At 24.7% G+C, this 10472-nt stretch overlaps 1 protein-coding gene across 1 annotated transcript in view; it reads left to right on the top strand.

The window, feature by feature from the left end:
- Positions 1 to 981: 981 nt before the first annotated feature.
- Positions 982 to 10472, top strand: part of prpsap2 (phosphoribosyl pyrophosphate synthetase-associated protein 2) — a 60315-nt gene continuing 50824 nt past the window's right edge. The window contains exon 1 of the mRNA XM_052504086.1: positions 982 to 1062. The gene's annotated coding sequence lies outside the window, so the exon portion shown is untranslated. The remainder of the gene's footprint in view (positions 1063 to 10472) is intronic.

Here is a 10472-nt window from a genome sequence, read left to right on the forward strand (position 1 = left end):
ATAAACCCCAGGAAGAGTAGCTGCTGCCTTGACAGGAACTAATGGGGATCCATAATAAACCCCAGGAAGAGTAGCTGCTGCCTTGGCAGGAACTAATGGGGATCCATGATAAACCCCAGGAAGAGTAGCTGCTGCCTTGGCAGGAACTAATGGAGATCCATAATAAACCCCAGGAAGAGTAGCTGCTGCCTTGGCAGGAACTAATGGGGATCCATAATAAACCCCAGGAAGAGTAGCTGCTGCCTTGGCAGGAACTAATGGGGATCCATAATAAACCCCAGGAAGAGTAGCTGCTGCCTTGACAGGAACTAATGGGGATCCATAATAAACCCCAGGAAGAGTAGCTGCTGCCTTGGCAGGAACTAATGGGGATCCATAATAAACCCCAGGAAGAGTAGCTGCTGCCTTGGCAGGAACTAATGGGGATCCATTATAAACCCCAGGAAGAGTAGCTGCTGCCTTGGCAGGATGGGTCTGTCTGGTAAAAACAGAGACAGCAGTGACCTCTAGTGGTTGACCTAGGAGAATGCTCTCTGTCCTGATCTCTGCTGCGCTGAGGGATAAAGGCTGCTTGTAACCTTTAAAAAAAAAACAAATGAAAAGGTTTTTTTTAAAGTTATCATAGCGACACGTTGACTACGTTAAAGGTGTAGAGATAGTATGTGTGTGTGCTGGACGTACTATCTCTACTATCGTTTTTTTCTTCCACAATGTGTATTTTTTGCGCATTATAACCCCGAGCACCACAAATCTGATAAACTTGGAAGCTAGTCTTCTCAAGTCTGTGTGTAACCTGAACACACCCGACCAAACACCTGGCAAAATAGTTTTTTGGGGGGATGTAATAAATATTCAGAATCAAATTCAATGTAGACGTGATGACGTCTTCCCTCTACGATCAACACGAGGGTTTGGGTGAAATGTTTATCCGTCGGGATTCCTGGTCTGTGATTGGCCGACACGCCTTGTCCATCATACTCAGTAGAGGAACATGTTGAGACGTTTACAAACTGCGAAATCATCCAACATCGTACAACGCCGTTACACTACAAACACAAACTGGTGGGTAACAGCAGGTCCGCCTGTGACGTTTCAATGTTGTGGTTTTTAAACGTTGTATATGTTGTTGTGTTTACCGAGACTGAGCGCAAAACTAAATCTGTGCGTCCGTCCGCTCATCAGCAGACGGCGCGCTGAGCGCATCCGGGAGTCAGGAGAGGAACCCATGAATACTGAATACCGTTTATAATGGTGTCTCTGTTTTACAGGCCGTTATTATGTGGGTGATGAGTCCTTCATTGCTTTCATACTGAACCATATTTCATGTTCTGTTTTCTTAGCTTTATGGTGTGATGTCATAACATATCACAACATAACCTATCATAACACATCATAACATAATATGATGCGTTATGTTATGATGTATTATGTTATGATGTATTATGTTATGATGTATTATGTTATGATGTATTATGTTATGATGTTATGATGTATTATGTTATGATGTATTATGTTATGATGTATTATGTTATGATGTGTTATGTTATGATGTATTATGTTATGATGTATTATGTTATGATGTATTATGTTATGATGTATTATGTTATGATGTATTATGTTATGATGTGTTATGATGTATTATGTTATGATGTGTTATGTTATGATGTGTTATGATGTATTATGTTATTATGTTATGATGTGTTATGATGTATTATGTTATGATGTATTATGTTATGATGTATTATGTTATGATGTATTATGTTATGATGTATTATGTTATGATGTGTTATGTTATGATGTATTATGTTATGATGTATTATGTTATGATGTATTATGTTATGATGTATTATGTTATGATGTATTATGATGTATTATGTTATGATGTATTATGATGTGTTATGATGTGTTATGATGTGTTATGTTATGATGTATTATGTTATGATGTGTTATGATGTATTATGTTATGATGTATTATGTTATGATGTATTATGTTATGATGTATTATGTTATGATGTATTATGTTATGATGTATTATGTTATGATGTATTATGTTATGATGTATTATGATGTTATGATGTATTATGTTATGATGTATTATGTTATGATGTATTATGTTATGATGTATTATGTTATGATGTATTATGTTATGATGTGTTATGATGTATTATGTTATGATGTATTATGTTATGATGTGTTATGATGTGTTATGATGTATTATGTTATGATGTGTTATGATGTGTTATGATGTATTATGTTATGATGTATTATGTTATGATGTATTATGTTATGATGTATTATGTTATGATGTATTATGTTATGATGTATTATGTTATGATGTATTATGTTATGATGTGTTTATGATATATTATGTTATTATGTGTTGATGTTATGATGTGTTATGATGTATTATGTTATGATGTGTTATGATGTATTATGTATGATGTATTATGTTATGATGTATTATGTTATGATGTATTATATGTATTATGTTATGATGTATTATGTTATGATGTATTATGTTATGATGTATTATTATGATGTATTATGTTATGATGTATTATGTTTATGTGTTGTTATGATGTATTATGTTATGATGATATTATGTTATGATGTATTATGTTATGATGTATTATGTTATGATGTGTTATGATGTATTATGTTATGATGTATTATGTTATGATGTGTTATGTTATGATTATGTTATGATTATGTTATGTTATGATGTATTATGTTATGATGTATTATGTTATGATGTATTATGTTATGATGTATTATGTTATGATGTATTTATGTTATGATGTATTATGTTATGATGTATTATGTTATGATGTATTATGTTATGATGTATTATGTTATGATGTATTATGTTATGATGTATTATGTTATGATGTTATGATATTATGTTATGATGTATTATGTTATGATATTATGTTATGTTATATATGTTATGATGTATTATGTTATGATGTGTTATGTTATGATGTGTTATGATGTATTATGTTATGATGTATTATGTTATGATGTATTATGTTATGATGTATTATGTTATGATGTATTATGTTATGATGTATTATGTTATGATGCTGCTGCCTTATGTTATGATGTATTATGTTATGATGTATTATGTTATGATGTATTATGTTATGATGTATTATGTTATGTATTATGTTATGATGTATTATGTTATGATGTATTATGTTATGATGTATTATGTTATGATGTATTATGTTATGATGTATTATGTTATGATGATATGTTATGATGTATTATGTTATGATGTATTATGTTATGATGTATTATGTTATGATGTGTTATGTTATGATGTATTATGATGTATTATGTTATGATCCATATGATGTATTATGTTATGATGTATTATGATGATTTATGTTATGATGTATTATGTTATGATTATGTTATGATGTATTATGTTATGATGTGTTATGTTATGATGTATTATGTTATGATGTATTATGTTATGATGTATTATGTTATGATGTATTATGATTATTATGTATTATGTTATGATGTATTATGTTATGATGTATTATGTTATGATGTATTATGTTATGATGTATTATGTTATGATGTATTATGATTATTATGTTATGATGTGTTATGTTATGATGTTATGATGTATTATGTTATGATGTATTATGTTATGATGTGTTATGTTATGTATTATGTTATGATGTATTATGTTATGATGTATTATGATGTATTATGTTATGATGTATTATGTTATGATGTATTATGTTATGATTATGTTATGATGTATTATGTTATGATGTTATGATGTATTATGTTATGATGTATTATGTTATGATGTGTTATGTTATGTTATGATGTATTATGTTATGATGTATTATGTTATGATGTATTATGTTATGATGTATTATGTTATGATGTGTTATGATGTATTATGTTATGATGTGTTATGATGTATTATGTTATGATGTGTTATGATGTATTATGTTATGATGTATTATGTTATGATGTATTATGTTATGATGTATTATGTTATGATGTGTTATGATGTATTATGTTATGATGTGTTATGATGTATTATGTTATGATGTGTTATGATGTATTATGTTATGATGTGTTATGATGTATTATGTTATGATGTATTATGTTATGATGTATTATGTTATGATGTGTTATGATGTATTATGTATTATGATGTATTGTGTTATGATGTATTATGTTATGATGTATTATGTTATGATGTGTTATGTTATGATGTGTTATGTTATGATGTGTTATGATGTATTATGTTATGATGTATTATGTTATGATGTATTATGTTATGATGTATTATGTTATGATGTATTATGTTATGATGTATTATGTTATGATGTATTATGTTATGATGTATTATGTTATGATGTATTATGTTATGATGTATTATGTTATGATGTGTTATGTTATGATGTATTATGTTATGATGTATTATGTTATGATGTGTTATGATGTATTATGTTATGATGTGTTATGATGTATTATGTTATGATGTATTATGTTATGATGTATTATGTTATGATGTATTATGTTATGATGTATTATGTTATGATGTATTATGTTATGATGTGTTATGATGTATTATGTTATGATGTATTATGTTATGATGTGTTATGATGTATTATGTTATGATGTATTATGTTATGATGTGTTATGATGTATTATGTTATGATGTGTTATGATGTGTTATGTTATGATGTATTATGTTATGATGTATTATGATGTATTATGTTATGTTATGATGTGTTATGATGTATTGTGTTATGATGTGTTATGTTATGATGTATTATGTTATGATGTATTATCATGTATTATGTTATGATGTATTATGTTATGATGTATTATGTTATGTGTTATGATGTATTGTGTTATGATGTGTTATGTTATGATGTATTATGTTATGATGTATTATGTTATGATGTGTTATGATGTATTATGTTATGATGTATTATGTTATGATGTATTATGTTATGATGTGTTATGATGTATTATGTTATGATGTATTATGTTATGATGTGTTATGATGTATTATGTTATGATGTATTATGTTATGATGTATTATGTTATGATGTATTATGTTATGATGTATTATGTTATGATGTGTTATGATGTATTATGTTATGATGTGTTATGATGTATTATGTTATGATGTATTATGTTATGATGTATTATGATGTGTTATGTTATGATGTATTGTGTTATGATGTGTTATGATGTATTATGTTATGATGTATTATGTTATGATGTATTATGTTATGATGTGTTATGATGTATTATGTTATGATGTATTATGTTATGATGTATTATGTTATGATGTGTTATGATGTATTATGTTATGATGTGTTATGATGTATTATGTTATGATGTGTTATGATGTATTATGTTATGATGTATTATGTTATGATGTATGTTTGATGTATTATGATATATTATGTTATGATTATGATATTATATGATGTATTATGATTATTATGTTATTGTGTTATGATGTATTATATGATGTATTATGTTATGATGTGTTATGATGTATTATGTATTGTGTTATGATGTATTATGTTATGATGTTATGATTATTGTTATGATGTATTATGTTATGATGTATTATGTTATGTTATGATGTATGTATGTATGTTATTATGATGTGTTTATGTATTATGTTATGATGTATTATGTTATGATGTATTATGTTATGATGTGTTATGATGTATTATGTTATGATGTATTATGTTATGATGTATTATGTTATGATGTATTATGTTATGATGTGTTATGATGTATTATGTTATGATGTGTTATGATGTATTATGTTATGATGTATTATGTTATGATGTATTATGATGTATTATGTTATGATGTATTATGTTATGATGTATTATGTTATGATGTGTTATGATGTATTATGTTATGATGTGTTATGATGTATTATGTTATGATGTATTATGTTATGATGTATTATGATGTATTATGTTATGATGTGTTATGATGTATTATGTTATGATGTATTATGTTATGATGTATTATGTTATGATGTGTTATGATGTATTATGTTATGATGTATTATGTTATGATGTATTATGTTATGATGTGTTATGATGTGTTATGATGTGTTATGTTATGATGTATTATGTTATGATGTATTATGATGTATTATGTTATGATGTATTATGTTATGATGTATTATGTTATGATGTATTATGTTATGATGTATTATGTTATGATGTATTATGTTATGATGTATTATGTTATGATGTATGATGTGTTATGATGTATTATGTTATGATGTGTTATGATGTATTATGTTATGATGTGTTATGATGTATTATGTTATGATGTATTATGTTATGATGTGTTATGATGTATTATGTTATGATGTGTTATGATGTATTATGTTATGATGTATTATGTTATGATGTATTATGTTATGATGTATTATGTTATTATGTTATGATGTATTATGTTATGATGTGTTATGTTATGATGTATTATGTTATGATGTATTATGTTATGATGTATTATGTTATGATGTATTATGTTATGATGTATTATGTTATGATGTATTATGTTATGATGTATTATGTTATGATGTGTTATGATGTATTATGTTATGATGTATTATGTTATGATGTATTATGTTATGATGTGTTATGATGTATTATGTTATGATGTATTATGTTATGATGTATTATGTTATGATGTATTATGTTATGATGTATTATGTTATGATGTATTATGTTATGATGTATTATGTTATGATGTGTTATGATGTATTATGTTATGATGTGTTATGATGTGTTATGTTATGATGTGTTATGATGTATTATGTTATGATGTATTATGTTATGATGTATTATGTTATGATGTATTATGTTATGATGTATTATGTTATGATGTATTATGTTATGATGTGTTATGATGTATTATGTTATGATGTGTTATGATGTATTATGTTATGATGTATTATGTTATGATGTATTATGTTATGATGTATTATGTTATGATGTATTATGTTATGATGTATTATGTTATGATGTATTATGTTATGATGTTATGATGTATTATGTTATGATGTGTTATGATGTATTATGTTATGATGTATTATGTTATGATGTGTTATGATGTATTATGTTATGATGTGTTATGATGTATTATGTTATGATGTATTATGTTATTATGTTATGATGTATTATGTTATGATGTATTATGTTATGATGTGTTATGATGTATTATGTTATGATGTATTATGTTATGATGTGTTATGATGTATTATGTTATGATGTATTATGTTATGATGTATTATGTTATGATGTATTATGTTATGATGTATTATGTTATGATGTATTATGTTATGATGTATTATGTTATGATGTATTATGTTATGATGTGTTATGATGTATTATGTTATGATGTATTATGTTATGATGTATTATGTTATGATGTATTATGATGTATTATGTTATGATGTATTATGTTATGATGTATTATGTTATGATGTATTATGTTATGATGTGTTATGATGTATTATGTTATGATGTATTATGTTATGATGTTATTATGTTATATGTTATGATGTATTATGTTATGATGTATTATGTTATGATGTATTATGTTATGATGTATTATGATTATTATGATGTATTATGTTATGATGTATTATGTTATGATGTATTATGTTATGATGTATTATGTTATGATGTATTATGTTATGATGTATTATGTTATGATGTTATGATATGATTGTGTTATGATGTATTATGTTATGATGTATTATGTTATGATGTATTATGTTATGATGTATTATGTTATGATGTATTATGATTATATGTTATTATGATTATGATGTTATGATGTATGTTATGATGTATTATGTTATGATGTATTATGTTATGATGTTATGTTATGATATGTTATGATGTATTGTGTTATGATGTATTATGTTATGATGTATTATGTTATGATGTATTATGTTATGATGTGTTATGATATGATTATGTTATGATGTATTATGTTATGATGTTATGTTATGATGTATTATGTTATGATGTATTATGTTATGATGTATTATGTTATGATGTGTTATGATGTATTATGTTATGATGTTATGATGTATTATGATGTATTATGTTATGATGTATTATGTTATGATGTATTATGTTATGATGTATTATGTTATGATGTATTATGTTATGATGTATTATGTTATGATGTATTATGTTATGATGTATTATGTTATAATGTATTATGTTATGATGTATTATGTTATGATGTATTATGTTATGATGTATTATGATGTATTATGTTATGATGTATTATGTTATGATGTATTATGTTATGATGTATTATGTTATGATGTGTTATGATGTATTATGATGTATTATGATGTATTATGATGTATTATGTTATGATGTGTTATGATGTATTATGATGTATTATGTTATGATGTATTATGTTATGATGTATTATGATATATTATGTTATGATGTGTTTATGTATTATGATGTATTATGTTATGATGTATTATGTTATATATGTTATGATGTATTATGTTATGATATTATGTTATGATGTATTATGTTATGATGTATTATGTTATGATGTATTATGTTATGATGTGTTATGATGTATTATGTTATGATGTATTATGATTATGATGTATTGTGTATGTGTATGATGTATTATGTTATGATGTATTATGTTATTATGATATGTTATGATGTATTATGTTATGATGTATTATGTTATGATGTGTTATGATGTATTATGTTATGATGTATTATGATGTATTATGTTATGATGTATTATGTTATGATGTATTATGTTATGATGTATTATGTTATGATGTGTTATGATGTATTATGTTATGATGTTATGATGTATTATGTTATGATGTATTATGTTATGATGTATTATGTTATGATGTATTATGTTATGATGTGTTATGATGTATTATGTTATGATGTATTATGTTATGATGTATTATGATGTATTATGTTATGATGTATTATGATATGATTGTGTTATGATGTATTATGTTATGATGTATTATGTTATGATGTATTATGTTATGATGTATTATGTTATGATGTATTATGTTATGATGTATTATGTTATGATGTATTATGTTATGATGTATTATGTTATGATGTATTATGTTATGATGTATTATGTTATGATGTATTATGTTATGATGTGTTATGATGTATTATGTTATGATGTATTATGATGTATTATGTTATGATGTATTATGTTATGATGTTATGATGTATTATGATGTATTATGTATTATGATGTATTATGATGTGTTATGATGTGTTATGATGTGTTATGATGTATTATGTTATGATGTGTTATGATGTATTATGTTATGATGTATTATGTTATGATGTATTATGATGTATTATGTTATGATGTATTATGTTATGATGTGTTATGATGTATTATGTTATGATGTATTATGATGTATTATGTTATGATGTATTATGTTATGATGTATTATGTTATGATGTATTATGTTATGATGTATTATGTTATGTTATGATGTATTATGTTATGATGTGTTATGATGTATTATGTTATGATGTATTATGTTATGATGTATTATGATGTATTATGTTATGATGTATTATGTTATGATGTATTATGATGTATTATGTTATGATGTGTTATGATGTATTATGTTATGATGTGTTATGATGTATTATGTTATGATGTATTATGTTATGATGTATTATGTTATGATGTATTATGTTATGATGTATTATGTTATGATGTATTATGTTATGATGTATTATGTTATGATGTATTATGTTATGATGTATTATGATGTATGATGTATTATGTTATGATGTGTTATGATGTATTATGTTATATGTTATGATGTATTATGTTATGATGTGTTATGATGTATTATGATGTATTGTGTTATGATGTATTATGATGTGTTATGATGTATTATGTTATGATGTGTTATGATGTATTATGTTATGATATTATGATGTTATATGTGTTATGATGTATTATGTTATGATGTATTATGATGTATTATGTTATGATGTGTTATGATGTGTTATGATGTGTTATGATGTATTATGATGTGTTATGATGTATTATGATGTGTTATGATGTATTATGTGTTATGATGTGTTATGATGTATTATGTTATGATGTGTTATGATGTATTATGTTATGATGTGTTATGATGTATTATGTTATGATGTGTTATGATGTGTTATGATGTATTATGATGTGTTATGATGTATTATGTGTTATGATGTATTATGTTATGATGTGTTATGATGTGTTATGATGTATTATGTTATGATGTATTATGATGTGTTATGATGTATTATGTTATGATGTGTTATGATGTATTATGTTATGATGTGTTATGATGTATTGTGTTATGATGTATTATGTTATGATGTATTATGTTATGATGTATTATGATGTATTAT

Source organism: Oncorhynchus keta, unplaced genomic scaffold (assembly GCF_023373465.1).
Source record: "Oncorhynchus keta strain PuntledgeMale-10-30-2019 unplaced genomic scaffold, Oket_V2 Un_contig_18663_pilon_pilon, whole genome shotgun sequence".
Classification (NCBI taxonomy): domain Eukaryota; kingdom Metazoa; phylum Chordata; class Actinopteri; order Salmoniformes; family Salmonidae; genus Oncorhynchus; species Oncorhynchus keta.